Genomic DNA, 16,921 nt, shown 5'->3' with positions numbered 1-16,921 from the left:
GACCCAACCTTCTTTCGTAAGAAGGAAGGTAACCACCTTATGATTGTTCAAATCTATGTCGATGATATCATCTTTGGCTCAACGAATCCTAGCTTAACGGCTGAATTCAGAAAGCTGATGGAGACTAAATTTGAAATGAGCTCAATGGGTCCGATTAACTCTTTCCTTGGTTTAAATATTAGACAGGGACCCGAAGGCATCTTTATTAACTAGGAAGCCTACACCAAGAATCTCCTTGCGAAATTCGGCATGATGGGAGACTCAAAGGTTAAAGTTCCAATGGCGTTCGGCACCAAGCTCACTCCATCCTTGGATAAGCCAGCAGTCGATATTACGCTATATCGACAGATGATCGGCTCTCTAATGTACCTTACTGCTAGCAGGCCTGATATAATGTTTTCTGTTTGTTACTGTGCTAGATTTCAGGCAAATCCTCGTGAACCTCATATGCTTGCAGTGAAGAACATACTCCGGTATCTCAAGCAAACTACCTCTCTAGGCTTATGGTATCCATCCAACTCAAGTTTCTTCGTTCAAGCCTACTCAGATGCAGACCTTGGAGGTTGTGGACTAGACAGGAAAAGCACCACTGGAGGCTGCCAATTCCTTGACGGGAGGATGGTTAGCTGGCAATCAAAGAAACAGACTTGTGTATCTCTGTCTACCGCTGAAGCAGAATACATCGCAGCTGCCTCCTGTACATCTCAAATGATTTGGATCCAAAGCCAGCTCCGGGACTATGGACTCAATATGAAAAAGATCCCACTGTATTGCGACTCTGAAAGTGCAATTAGGATCTGTCATAACCCAGTGCAACACTCCAAGACTAAGCACATAGCACTGAGGTATCACTTCATTAAGGATCATGTGGAAGATGGGAACGTCAAAATTCACTTTGTTCGAACCACTAATCAACTGGCCGACATCTTCACCAAAGCTCTTCCTGAAGCATCTTTCAACAAAATTCTACAAGGGCTAGGTATGATGGAATCAGAGTCAGTACCAAAAATTTCTTCTCAAGACTAAAAATTAGAAGCGAAATAGACCGAACGTTCGGGTTCGGGTCTCATGTATGCTGAAATGAACCGCACGCTCATGTTTGGGTCTTAATCCGGTGTACCGAAATGAACCGAACGCTCGGGTTCGGTTGTATAATCTGATTTTTGCTTATCACTCAAAGGTAGTTTTCTTGGTTGTACATCTTTTGTATTATTTTTTCAGATTCATTTATCTTATTTTCAAAGTTCTTTTCTATTTCAAACAAATTTTTTTTGGCGACCGAAATAGACCGAACGTTCGGGTTCGGTTCCAAAAATTTTCTCACCCGAAATAGACCGAACGCTCAGGTTCGGTTCCAAAATTTTTTCCTAACCGAAATAGATCGAACGCTCGGGTTCGGTTCCAACATTTTTTTTGTATTCATCTTTTTATGTCTCATTTTTTTTTTTATTATCAAAAATTCCAAAAATATATTTTTTTCATAAATTCAAAAACTCCAAAAATATTTTGTTATTTATTTTTTTAGCTCTTATCTTTTTATGTCTACTTGTGGGTAAATCATTTCATTAGCTAAGTGTCCCTAGAAGCATGCTGCTGTATGTGTCCAAAGCCTCACCTGATTCTGAATAATAGCCTTACTGACTTGGTATAAACAAACCTTGTCTTCCCAATTAGGCTCTCATATTTATTTTAATCATGACCTACCTAACTCTCTTCTCACATGAGATAAGAGTTTTCTGCTTGGTCCTTATCTTCACAGCAGAGGTACTTTGGTTTCTTTACACCATCTACATTACATTTCTCCATCTTATTCGCTTCACCAACATAACCCTTGAGACTCTCAGAAATTACCACTGAGGTTTATGGTTACACAATTTCTGTGTTTATGATCTTAGTGTCGTGCCACTACGCGCTAAGTGAAACCCAAAATTCAATACCTAATACGCATTGACGGTGAATAATTAATTTGCTCTAGTTTTCACTAATGAATTGACGGACGTACCTCCATGAAATCTCTATTTTTCTTTTGAGTGCTTCCTATAAAATTGTTAAAACCAATAACATTTCTTCCCTTGGGATCTAGTTTTAATTTTTGTTGAGATTTTATAAATTTCCTTGCCAAATTAAATTATCTCCAACCTACTTGTTCAACAGACTACACCGGTCTCACAAGTACTTCGTTCGATTTCTGTCTTATATCAAGATGAATTCTGAATCGAAGCGAAAGCCACCCTCATAAGCCTAATTAAAAGAAGCCTTTCAACACTTCTTAATAAGTGTCTGATCGTTATTCAACGAGAAACCACACAAACACTTTAAGGTCTCTCTTGACTTTGAAGGAAGAGATTCGTGCCCGGGATCCACTGGTTTGTGTCTTTATTGACATCACATAATCCCTCAAAAAGTGTTGCTTTATTTCTCTTTCTTTTACACACTCAGCACGAAAATCTTTTTGATTTTCCAAAATTCTGGTTTCCTTAATTTCAAGGCATTTTAATTGGATTGGTTGTTTAGTAAATGATTGTGGTTAATATTGATCCACGTGGGTATTTTACTTTAAAAGATGCCGTTTCATTCTAAAGAGATAAGATGACGACATGATGACTTAGGCGGGAGTCCAATCGATTTGATTTCAAATGACGCAAGAGGGAAAGTGTGCGAATAGGAACCGTTTCATCTCCAAACGGCGCCTGATGGGAAGGCGTCTAATTAGGGTCTGACATTCTCTCTCATGCGTGATCATCGGCAACCCCAACTATCACACGTCAGTCAACTCCGAAAAACCCTTCGTCTTTCAATCAAAGATTTGGGAAAGATTTTTCTCTCTCCTTTACCCTCAGTATAAAAGGCAATGTAACCCACCATTTACCTCTTTACTGCGCCCATATTTCCAGAGAGCAAGAAATCCTTTCACCTTTATTGTTCATCATCTCTTTCACTTTCTTCACAGCAATGGCAGATTCTTCCTCAGTTCATGCAACATCCCACATCTTGCCCATTCTCCCACAACAAAGTTTGATCATCGATCTCACTCCTCAGGTGTACGATGCGTTCATGTTCCCCATCATCGAATTCCTGAAGTACTCCTCCATCGCTCCTGCTCTTACCAGGGCTGAAGCTGTTCCAATGGAGTTCCTGTCTCAAATCTTTTCCACTGCACACTACGACAAGGTCATTGACAAAATTTTCTTCAATGTCTTTGAGCACAAGGCGTCGATTTCAAAGCAGCGGTTTTGCTCGTTGTTAGGGTTTAACGCGGATTCTTCAAGGGTTAATCCGGAATCAATTCCCATGGGTCATCTGTTCAACATGTTCTACAACATGGGATACACTGAGGTGCTTACTACGGTGACGAAATTCAAGAAGTCGTGCCTACCTCCACAGTGGAATGGGATGTTCACTGTTCTGTTCAAGGGTTTATCTGAAATAAGTGCCAGATCTGATGGGGCCAGTCGTTTATTTCTCTCCATCATGTATGGGATCTACAATGGCATCAACATGGACTACGGGTCGGTCCTATGGCAACAACTTATTCAGAGTCTCTCCTCCACTTCCTGACACTCAGAGATCTCTTATGCTCGGTTCTGGACCATTGTCACAAAATGGGTGATGGACAAGTACCACGTCCCCATTGTCACTGGTGCTCCAATGTCTTCGATTGGTACCTTCCATACCACGAAGATCATTGTGTCGGACGCTTCCAAGTTTCCCTTCAACGGTTCAATTCCGGAAACGATGTATGGCGATGTTCCCGCTGACAGTTGGATTATAAGGACGTACAAGGAGTTCAAACACTCTGGATCAAGGGAGCTCACTCCTAAAATGCTGAAGTCCATCCACGAGGCTGACAAGCCTGCCTCAAGGGGAAAGAAGGCTGACAAGGCCAAAGAGAAACAGGTAGCTAAGGGAGTAAAAGGCCCATCTCCCAGAAAAAGAAAAACTACCAGGACTGTCCAATCCCCAAAGATGAAGAAGAGAAAAACCCAACCGAAGCGAAAGCTTATTATCGCTTCATCCTCGAGTGAATCTGAGGAAGGGGGTTCAGATTCTGATGGATCTCAACGTGGTAACACTCCACCACGATCGCCTACCCCAGAGATTCATATTTCTACTTCTCCAATTCCATCTCCACAAGCTACAATCCCTACTTCTATTCCCCCCCATAACTTCCACTACTGAAATCCCATCCACTTCCATCCCAGTACCACCACCCATATTTACTGAAGCAACCACAACCACCACTGCAGAAGTGAGAACCAACGTATCTGATACGGGGGTTCATACTGACGCACCCGAAACCACCCCAACACCCGAACCCACACCCACACCCGAACACACAACCCAACCCGAACCTACCCATACTACCGAACCACCAGCTTCACCACCACCATCTTCTCCTGCTCACGCATCAAAGGAGGAAGAACCACTCCTTGGCGGGGAGGACATGACCTTCGACTCGGTCTATTTCAGTCCGTTTCAGGTTCAAAGTGACGATGATGACGAAGCTCCTGTCACAAAGAGGCATCTCAAGGAGCTACATGACAAAATCAATTCACTCATCGCCTCCGCTTCTACGTCTCAGTTCTCTATTTCTGAAGCTGCCATTTAGAAAATTGTTGACGCTTTTTTGAAAGCTCATCAAGTTTCTATCGACTCCGCCACTGCAGCCATAGATGCCTCCACCAAAGCCTGTCAGGCAGCGACCGAAAAAGTCGATAAACTATTTACTGATGCCTCTTCCCTGTTGAAGTCTTTACAGGAAAGTGCTGAAGCCACAAAGACTACGCTGGAACCCGTTATCAACCAATTGGCTACATCAGTAGTTTTTGAGCTGAAGTCGTTCGCTTCCCTCAGACAATCCATTTCTGAAGACAACTCAGCTTTCAGAACAACTATCGAGGAGCGTCTCTCCAAGCTTCAAGAAGATTTGGCTGCCGAGAACACTCTCATGGATGCTCTCGCAAGGAAAACTACTGCCCTGAAGGTCAAGAGCATTCAACTCTCCAACTCTCAACAGGAGATTGAGTCTCTTCGATCCGAAAGAGAGATAGTAAAATCATGTGTTTCGGATGTCCACTCTGCTATCTCAAACATCTTTGAAGCACATGATCCCATCCTTAATTACACTGTGAGGCGTGACCTTGCAGAGAAGCTCGCTCCCGCCCTCTCTCTACTCAGCAAAATAGAAGGGCTCCTTGATTTTGTGTCCATTCCGAAACAAGGGGGAGAGAAGGAAACTATGTCTCAACCGCCTCCTACTTCCACAGCAACACACTCAACCGAACCTCCTCCAGTAGGCCAAGCTTCCGGTTCTGGTGTGAAAGACAAATGCAAAAAGATTGCTGAGGAGAGCGAAGAAGAAGATAAGGAGACAATCGCCGACCTTTTGAAGCATCAAGGTCGAGACAAAGAGGCTGACATCAGTGCTCGTGTGGCTAGAGAGGCTGAAGAAGCCGAACGTAAACATAAAGAAGCCCACGACCTTCTTGAGAGCAGGAAAACTCTTTTTCCTTCTTGGACTCTTGAGAGGATGATTAAAGAAGCCATCGACACACCAAGTATCTTGTGGCTGGAACCTGTGATCTCTTTAGATCGTTCCAACACTGTCGACTCACAGTTCGACATGCCACTAACCCAAAAGGCGTTTATCTTTCATGCCTTTTCCAACATTGCAGAGTTCCCTCATCCTCATCCACAGGTTGATCAGGACTTAATCAATTTCTATCTGAAGGCTGCTTAACCCCAATACCAGACTTGGAGTGCTCAGAAAATCGGCAACGTTCGGGTCTTGAAGCCGTACAGGGAAGGTAACTTCACCAACGTTCGGTTCAAGGTACTTCAGGGATCTGCAAAAACCGAACATGCTATCTTACTTGCAGATCTTCCCAACCTTAATCCCCATGATTGGATTATCTTGCACAACATCCTCCTCACTAACGAAGCTGAATACGGTCCGATCATCGACCACTTTAAGAGGATGCTCGTGTGCTACATCATGGAAGTTGCTTTGATGGATCAGGAGATTGCGAGCGTATTCAAGAAGAAGCCTACCATATCTCCTGTTGGCTCTGCCAGTGGTCTCAACTTGATGCAGATGGGGAAGATTGACCCAAAGAGAAACGAGGTCATGTTTACCAGGAACGAAGGACAGAAATGTCTTTTCGCCTTGGCAGACAAACATCTCTACACCACTACCTGTTTGGAACACGTTTTGGGGATCATCCATCGATGCAAGCAGAATACAGCGGATGATGTTAAGTACTTTGATGATATGATTCAATCGTACATTCGGTTCAGACAGACTATCCTTGCATTTATCTCACGTCTGTTTGATACTACAAAGAAGGTTCCCGCTGCTAGCCCAAGCAAGAAGAAGAAGTAGTCTCGCTCCAATTTGACGCAAAGGGGGAGATTGTTGGGTCGTATTTTGTATTTTGTATTGCGTCTATTGGGCTCGTTAGCTAGTCCAATATGTATCTCCGGTATGGGCCTGTCCATCAGTGAGTTTTGTAGGGTTTAGTATATATAGGTGCTTGCATGCATCTTAGAACTAGAGGACGATTAGAGATTTATTGTTCAACAAGTTTATCGTTCTTATTTTTGTAACCCTAGAATCCTCTACAGCGGAAGTTCTTAGTCGAGCTCTACTGAGGATTGATTAATCTAATCAATCGACACATCTTGATCCATACTTGTGTTATTTACTGTTTTTACATTCATCGCATTACATGTTACGAAGATCTAATCGATCATCAAGTTAGTTAATAACTCATCACATTTCGAACCCACTAATTATAGAATTCACCATTATTCATATAGGAAATAATTCGTTGATCATTATCAAAGGGTCCATTTATGATCTTCTCACTAACAAATTGGTCAAATGTGGTTAGAGCTCTTTCAAACATTTTTTATCACGTGTCTTCATACTTTTAAGTTTTAAATTTTAATCTTCAAATTCCAATTTTTCGTTACATACATTGAAATTATTTTTTTTTTGTTTAACATACCAACCTACTTTGTTTTATCTTTATATAGTAACAATAAAATTTATAAATTTATAGAACAATATACAAATTTCGAATACTTTACAAAATATAATTTCCTCCAATATAATTTTCGTCAGGAATTTTATCCATAATTTTATCCAATTGAAATTTGTATTTTCTTTATATAAATCTTTTTAATGATCCCTATTTTTTCCCTCTAATAGTATATCAAGCATTTATGTCTTAGAAAATGTTGTCACATTATAATTATTATTTTCCAAAATATATCCGTTTAATGAGGAATTTAATTTAGTGAATGAAGTAAATGTGAATTCAAACTCGATATATATTACATAATTATTACACGAGTTTATTAAAAAAAATATCAATATGTAAACATTAAGCATTTTTAAAATAAAACTTCAGAATACATACAAATGATAATGTTGTACCATGAAATATAAAATTGAATAGACTAAAAATCTTGAAAATAATATAGTTATGAAAAATTATAAAGTAAAATAAAAATTATAATATATTAGGAGATCTGTAAGTAGAATTAGTAAAAACACTACAGTTATTAAAAAAAAATAAGATCGTTAAGATTAGTAAAAATGCAATATATAAACTAAATTATCACAATAATAATGAAATGTCATTATTTGCTATTTCATATAATTGAAAGATATACTAAATTAAATTGATGATATACTAAAATTATTCAAAGTTGCGCCAAGACTAATGCAAAGTTCTTGCAAACATCAAATAAGTAAGAACAAACATAAAAGCTAGCAATTATATTCATAACCAATTTAAAATAAACCAATCATGATTTAGAAAAGAATTTCCATTGGTGATATACTAAAATTAAATCCATATAACATTTAACATTCCATAAATTATACTTTATGACATTATTTGAAAAAATGAAATAGTTGTCAATATTTAATATAGTGAAAAAACGGTATATTGGTTGTCAATATGGATTCAAATTAAGTAACCTTATTATGAAATGAAGGTCTAATTATAATATTTATGCTTATATAACAATATCGGAACCATATGTGATGAAGAAGGTCATTCAACTAATAAAAAAAATATTGTATACAAAGAGGCCTTTCAACGATTATACAAAATGTTGTATACAAAATGTTGTTTTTTATATATTTTTCGATTAATTTTTTGTTCCTATATCAAATATATGTATTCATATATTTCGATTTTTTTTGTCACAAATTATATGAAATCGGTTAACTACTTTTCTGAAACTTTTCAAATAAACAGAAAAAGATATTACACACCTTTAACAAAATATAAATTAACTATCTTTGGAATTGACACTAATTAGGAAAATATTATTTTTATATACTAGAGGTGATTATGATTTTTATTATTATATGTCATAAGAATCCGGTTAACTTTGTTATGATTTTAAAATATTTTGGTATGATCCTATTACACTTTTAGGTTGATTTAATAGGAAATAATATATAATCTATTTATGCATCATTAGAAATTAAGTATGGAAACAATTTGTTGATAACTATGGTGGATCCTTATAATTTTTTGAGTTTCCAGTATTTGATAGCCAGGAATTGACACTCATGTTGCATTTGGTAAGATTTTATTCTAACATTCTACCCTATCTACATGTAAATATTTATTGTATTACACATCTACAATACAACAACCATTTATTTTTTTTGTTCTGGATTTTCTTAGTCGGGTTGTGTCGACTAATCTTATGAAAGTGATGATTGAAAATTCAAGGGAGAAACGATTGATGAACCTGGTTGATCAGGATATAAGTTAAGTATATGTGTTTAAAAAAAATATTTTCTAAAGTATTTTTCTACATGATACCATAAAACATGTCGTTTGCATGAAAATGGCATGTTCATCTACACTTCAATATACATGTTTATTTTAGCATTACTTAAAACATTTCGAACCCACTAATTATAGAAATCACCTTTATTCATACAGGAAATAATTCGTTGATCATTATCAAAGGGTCCATTTATGATCTTCTCACTAACAAATTGGTCAAATGTGGTTATAGCTCTTTCAAACATTTTTCTATCACGTGTCTTCATACTTCTAAGTTCTAAATTTTAATCTTCAAATTCCATTTTTTAGTTACATACATTGAAATTATTTTTTTTTTAACATACCAGCCTACTTTGTTATATATTTATATAGTAACAATAAAATTTACAAATTTACAGAACAATATACATATTTCGAATTTTGTCATAGTATTATACTTTACAAAATATAATTCCCTCCAAAATAATTTTCGTCAGGAATTTATTTCATAATTTTATCCCATTTAAATTTGTATTTTCTTTATATAAATCTTTTTAATGATCCCTATTTTTTCCATCAAAAAGTATATAAAAAATTTATGTCTTAGAAAATGTTGTCACATTATAATTATTATTTTCCAAAATATATCCGTTTAATGAGGAATTTAATTTAGTGGATGAAGTAAATGTTAATTCAAACTCGATATATATTACATAATTATTACACGAGTTTATTAAAAAAAATATCCAGATGTAAACATTAGTCATTTTTAAAATAAAATTTCAAAATACATACAAATGATAATGTTGTACCATAAAATATAAAATTGAATAGACTAAAAAAAACTATTAAGACATCAAATCTTGAAAATAATATAGTTATGAAAAATTATAAAGTAAGATAAAAATTGTAATATATTAGGAGATCTGTAAGTAGAATTAGTAAATACACTACAGTTATTAGAAAAAAAAAGATCTTTAAGATTAGTAAAAATGCAATATATAAACTAAATTATCACAATAGTAATGAAATGTCATTATTTGATATTTCATATAATTGAAAGATATACTAAATTACATTGCTGATATACTAAAATTATTCAAAGTTGAGCCAAGACTAATGCAAAGTTCTTGCGAACACCAAATAAGTAAGAGCAAACATAAAAGCTAGCACTTATATTCATAATCAATTTAAAATAAACCAACCATGATTTAGAAAAAATTTCCATTGGTGATATACTAAAATTAAATGCATATAACATTTAACATTCCTTAAATTATACTTTTTGACTTTATTTGAATAAATGAAATAGTTGTCAATATTTAATGCATTGAAAAAAACGGTATATTGGTTGTCAATATGGATTCAAATTAAGTAACCTTATTATGGAATGAAGGTCTAATTATAATATTTATGCTTATATAACAATATCATAACCATATGTGATGAAGAAGGTCATTCAACTAATAAAAAATGTTGTATACAAAGAGGTCCTTCAACGATTATAGATATTTATCGATTTTAATGTATCTTCTACACATTTCAATAATACCAATAACCATAATTTTTTTTTTTTATAATTATTATGCAATATCCGTAGACATTTATATGTCTTTATACGTTCCTCGTGTTTAATACGGGTTATAATCTAGTAGAATTTATAACGAGTCCTTTTAATTGATTCAAAAAAACTGAACGTATATCACTATATCTATATCTCATTAATTGAAAATATTAAAAAAATTATTATTTCTCCATTTCTTTGTAACTTTACATTTTCTTTTAATCGAATACCAAACCCTAATCAGAGAGGTGTCGTCCCTTCCCTCATCCTTATTTCTCTGACACCAACATTGCGCTCGACCGTCGTCTCCATAATCTCTTTTCAAGAAACACTAATTTTCCGGCAACGAACCATCACCGGAATCATGAACGGCCACCGCCTGTCACCATGTTCGAATGTTCTTATTGGAGAGAGTGATTGAGCATAGATTAGCTTCTGATTCATCAGGTAAGCATGCCCTTATCCTCCCCGTATCGTGAACGGCCACCGAACAGCTACCCTACTCGCATCTCAATCCTGCCCTGCCACCAACCGGCATCGATACCTGTTTGTTTTTCATATTGATCAGTTAAGCGTGTCTTTCTCCTCTCTGTAATTGGAAGTTCGATTTAATGATTATGGATTCAGGATTTTTTTCGTTCAAAGTTACCAAGGTGATTCTTATATAATATATAACCAATTTGTTGATTTTACGTTCAAAGTCAATGATGCACATGCCATTCCCAATGATTAAAAAAAACACCTTGATTTTATGGCTTATGCCAATGATAAAAAAAACTTATTGATTCTATTGACTATTTGGAAAAGGAACAATGTTTATAAACTCTTTTTTCTAGATCCACTATCTATCTTCCCTCAATATAGATCATGGGTGTTTTGGTCTTAACTAGGTTTTGATTGTCTTATGCATGTTTGTAAATGCGTGAAAATGTATCAAAGATCAATATGTGAATTTGATGGTCATGAAAGTAAATTGTGAATATTGAGTTTTAGTATTAATGAAATACATTTACTTTTATTTTTTCATGCACATATATGCTTGGAGAGGCGTATCAGGCCCTGAGTGATCCTAAAAAGCTTGAAGCTTAAGAGAATTTAAATTACCTTTGACTGTTTAGGTTGATTTATTTGTACTTTGTCAACTGATAATTAATTGACTTGTTGGTTTTAATTTTTCTAGATTTTGACAAGTTTACTCAAATGATTGAGAATTTAATATGCTTTTTATTTTAAAAATATTTTTAATCTTTTAGGGCAGTTTTTTAATCTTGGTTGCAGGTGTTCAACCCCTAGCACAAGAGCTTGTTTTAAGGCACTAGGATAAAATTAAGATAAAAAAAGTGGTCGGTGATTATAGAAAATAGGTTTTATGTTTTACTACTATTTGAGGTAAATCTAATTATTAGATTATAATTTTTTTTTCATTTTTAAAAGTCTGCTCATTGTTCAAATAGCTCGTAAATTGTCTTTAAAATCTATTAAATGTTCTGTTGTTCTTCCAATAAACATATTTCTTATTTTGTTATTCGTTTTTGCAGGTTAATTGGTTATGGTTTTGGATTGATGGAATCAGGTAATAACATCTCGAGGGTTCTATTGTGAAATTTTTTTTGTTGGTTTTACATCTCATATTTTCGGGTATTGTACTTTTATTTTTTACCTATTATAGTAATGGTAACTAGATGCGTTCCGGCGCGTTGCGCTGGTTGGAAATCGTGTTTTGTGGGTCGGAATGGTGCATGTGGATTGGAATCAATGTTGAACAATAATATTATAACAGGAGGATGAAACAATAGAAATAGTTATGAAAGTAGGTTGCTATTTTTTGTATTTAACAAAAAATTAAATGCAGAAATAACATATTACTTGTACTTGAAAAAACAACACTCAAACCTATCTAATATAAATGTTGAAGAAGTACAAGCAAGTTCTTGCAATTCCATTGAATTTGAATTCAACAATCCTATTAAGATATTGTGTGTGCCTCTGGCTGTAACTGATCAAAAGGGCAGGTTGTAGCTGTTTCCTCAAAGAAAAATATACACATAAAATTATATATAATAATAAATACGGTTAAAAAAACACATTTTCGTGAATTAATATGGTAAAGTTTGTTATCATATTATGGATTGAAGCGGTGAGACTGGAGGTAGGTGATTTAGGGTTCCCCAATTCAAGCAAAGGAAATCGTAATTGTGCACATGTCTGAATTGCGGATAGAGGATTCCAACACTTCTCATTAATGGTATCCTGAGAAAATTTATAGACAAATATTTGGCAAATAATGTATCAGTAAAAGGAGATATTTTCTTGGATTGAAGGTCAGATGTGTTGGATTAGTGTCTAAGTCCATAACTATTTTGGTATGTACTTGACCCGATGGTGCATGGTCATTTTGGGTTGCCTTCACCAAAGCAACTTCATAGGATGAATTATGGAAAGAAAGGATTAATTATGATTTATTAATATATTATGAGAATAATATATTAAAGGAGAAATCATATTGTTTAATTAACATTAGTCAAGAATTAATTGATAATTAATTTTGTGGCTAAAAGTGATTAATTAAACTTAAGGGACTGGAACTGTAATTATAAGATAATTGCATTTGGGCTATGGATCACCTTGGAATAATAGGTTGGGCGAATTCTATGGGGAAACCCATTAGAAATCGTCCAAGGGATATTCTAAAAGGGTCCATGGGCTACTTAGGGCTTAAGCAGTCAGATTAGGGTTTCCTAGTTGAAAACCCTAATAGCTTACATGTATATATAGTACCCTTAAGCCCCAAAAACGTGGCTAAGAGTTCCACTAGCGTTTTTGGACGTTTTGGGCAGCCTCCTCTCTCCTTATTCTTCATCCTATTGCTCTTGGTGTTTGTGAGCCATTAGAAGAGTGACAATTGTGACTCTAAGCTTTCTAAAGTCATTACAAGGAGGATTTGAGATTGTTATTGCTACATAACAATCAAGGTAAGATCTAAACCCCATTAATATGTTAATATGATTAATTGTATGCTAGATCTAGGGTTTAAAGTCTTGGATGAATGCATGTATAATAGAGAAACCTAGATTCAAGCATTAGGGTTTGCATGAGCATATAGTATGTTCTTATGGATAAAACCCATCAGTGGTATCAGGGCCTTGTTTGGTTTCTATTGTATTGATGCCTACTACATTCATTCTTGTTGTAAAATCGAGTTTTTGGCCATCTTCCTGACAAACTCGTCGAGTTCCAATGTGGACTCGTCAAGTAGGGTGAACTCGGCGAGTCCATAAGGGGACTCGGCAAGTTTAGCTGTCAGACAGGCGAATTTTCGGGATTTTTACATATTTTGACTTAGGATAATTGCCATAATTGTTTAAAATTAATAAAATACGAATTTTATTGATTCCTTATGATTATCTTTTTCAAAATAAAAGATTTTGGTCATCTAATTAGATAATTGTTACCTTATTTGATAAATATTAAATTATTTGAATTATTTGATCATTATCTTGCATGAATTTGAACTAGGTCTAATTAGATAACCACCAATTAATTGTTAATTGCCTTATTTGAGTTATGTGATCTAGAGTATTCTTGAGAAAGTTTGGAAAAGTTTCAAATTAATCCCTTTAGGTTTTATAGTCTAAATTTGAACTTAAAAGTTTTGTTTTTGAAATTTAAACCCTAATGTTTTGAAATGTTTCAAAACTTGCCCTCAAGTTTTGGAATTTTAAAGTTGATTAAAATTTTAATTTAGAAATGTTAAATTCTAAAACCCTAGTATTGTTTTGGAAAGTTGAAATCACACTCTTATGGTTTTGTTAATTAATTAAATTGTATAATTAAAAGAGATGTAATAAATCCATAAAGTTTTGGTTTACAATTTAATTAAATTAAAAGTATAATTATTAAATTTGACCACCTAGTACTTTAAAAGTGTAAAATACACCCTATACTATATATAACACTAAAAGTCTAATATTATATATATGTATGAGTAAAAGTCAGTCTTACCGTTAGTAGGCCTCATTCACGAAGCTGGTCTATAAGGGGTATTTAAGGAAATTGACTATAAAATGGCGATTGAATGGGTATCCACTCTTACCCACCGCACTCTTGACTAGTGGAGGGTCGTTAGCCGAATGGGTAGGATAGGACAGAAACCTTCCATTATAAGTATAATGAAGTACAAAAGTAACTAAATGCTTTTACAAAATTCCCAATCATAATTACTTTAGGCAAAAGTGAATTGATGCAATTCCATGAAATTACACTTTGTGCCCTTGCGAAGACGTTAGTGGAGCGTGTGTGGTTAACTGGCACACTAAATGGTTCTAAGCAAAGGTAGCAAAGGGTGACTCATTGTTTGTCATAGTTTGGAAATTAGACTAATTCGTTGACAAAGTGTCAAGTGAAGGACTAAGAGATCGAGTACACAAAGTTATGTGTTGATCAAGTCCACCACAAGAGTAACAAAGATATTCGTCATGATCTACTAAAGGTTTAGTAAATATGATTATACTTATAAGATTAAGTGTAATTCTGAATTGATTGAAAGAGTTTCAATCAATAACAGAACGGATAAGAAGAATCAAGTAAGCAGAAAGATAAAAGTTTCTCTATTCTAAGAAGAAGGGAGAGTACCTTTTATTATGTTTTATGATAGGTCTTAATGATTAAGAACCATATCTCAATTGATCCTCTAAGAGAGTCTTAGTACAATTGTATGTCTGAAAAGAGGAATCAAGAATTGAAGAAATGGTCAAAATCAAGAAGTCAATCATACTTCGTTCCAAAACAAGTCTTAGAGTTAAGATTGTGACATTAAGTGACAAGTCTTAAGAAGGTTTATAACATTCATCAAATGTGGAATTTGCAAAGGTTTTCTTATTACTGCACATTTGAAATTGGAAAGTTGTGATGTCTTGGATAAGACAAAGACCAACTAGGACCAATTATGTGAAGTGTTTTGTCTTGATAAAAGCTACACTAACTCTTGAATATTTGTTTGTCAAGAAATGTTCATTGACAAGAGAATCTTATATGTCAAGGAGTTAGTGGGAGTCTCAATGGTCTTGAAAGGTCTCAAGAACAAATTAAGAATTAACCTTATCAATCATCACTAGCACACGATTTGAGGTTTATAACCTATCGTGTTGACATTATTTTGTTTCTGTGCCATTCCAATTAAGTTAATTATGCATGTGAGTTCTATGAGTTCTCATTTGAACGCATAAAAGGCAAGGACCTTGATCAATGAAAAGTACATTGATAGGAAAGGGTGAGCTGCTTAACTACTTGGAAAACATGGTGGGCACTCGTGTTACCATAAGGCAAGAAATCAAGATTGAGAAAGTTCGGTCCATATGAGTTTGGATTTGTCGCAAACTTTGGTTTTGACAAATTCGCATGGATAGGAACACATACACCATTAAAATCTAAGTGTCATAAGATTCCCTCCGTCATGAAAATGACTGTGTGGAAATGCTTTCACTAAGAGAGATTTTAAGAAGATAGTGATTGTGAAATTGTATTCTCGAATTCGATTATGGTTACGGTATCCCTTTCCATAATTCGAATTGTGAGATTTGGCAATTAGTCTGAATTGTTTAGACACACATATGAGCTATTTAAGGCAAAGGTGTATAAGTTTGAGAAGCTTAGATAAAGGATTATCAAAGCATTAGGTATTAGAGATATGAACTTAAGAAATTCAATAGGTATTGTTTTCTGGAAGTTAAGCTGTTTTCTGAATACATGTCAAAGCTAGTGGGAGCATAAGTGTTATGCTTGTATGATTATTAAGGCAAGTATTGCAAGTTAGCAATATTAATTGTAGAAAACAAGAGTTATACTTTGCAAAGTCGTAAGGGTTGAAAAGCTGTTTTGCTATAATTAAGGGAGAGAATATTATGCTTCATTTCAAATCTAAAGGTTTAGGTTGTGGAATGCTAATAAATTTAGTCAAGGACACATAGTGCGTTCTCAAAATTTCGATTATGATTATGGCATCCCTCTTCATAGTTCGAATTGTGAGAACGTGACACATAAAATATTATGGCAAAAGATTGATAAAGTATCAGATCTTTATGTAAGACATTATGCATCGTGTCCCATATGCTTTGGGTAAAAGGATCGATTGCAAGTGCTATAATATTTGACCATTCTAAAATTTTTCAAATGTCTAGCACATTAAGAGGGAAAAAGGACAAGAATCGGTTTTGACTAAGATAATTAAACAACTATCAAAGGACGATCCAAAGTTCGCTAAGGATTGGTCGCTTGTGAGTAGTGGGAAGTATGGTATTGGATGGACCATATCGACATTATTATGAATAGATAAGATTCTATTAAGAATGAGTTCTCATATGGAAAATATGGAAATGTTTCCATATTGGGAGTTGGATATTGAGAGTCTATGTCTAGATTAGAAAATTTTATGCAAAAGGATGTTCAAGGAATGTACTTTGAGTGAGAGACATCACGTCTATGGAATTGTCTTGTAACAATCTCCAATAAAGAATTTTGTAATTTCATTGGCAATAGTCATTGTGACTTTTGCGCTATGACT

The sequence above is a fragment of the Lactuca sativa genome, chromosome 7, assembly GCF_002870075.4.
Source record: "Lactuca sativa cultivar Salinas chromosome 7, Lsat_Salinas_v11, whole genome shotgun sequence".
NCBI classification, from domain to species: domain Eukaryota; kingdom Viridiplantae; phylum Streptophyta; class Magnoliopsida; order Asterales; family Asteraceae; genus Lactuca; species Lactuca sativa.
The sequence above is the reverse complement of the archived record's forward strand: the minus strand, read 5'-3'. Positions refer to the sequence as shown.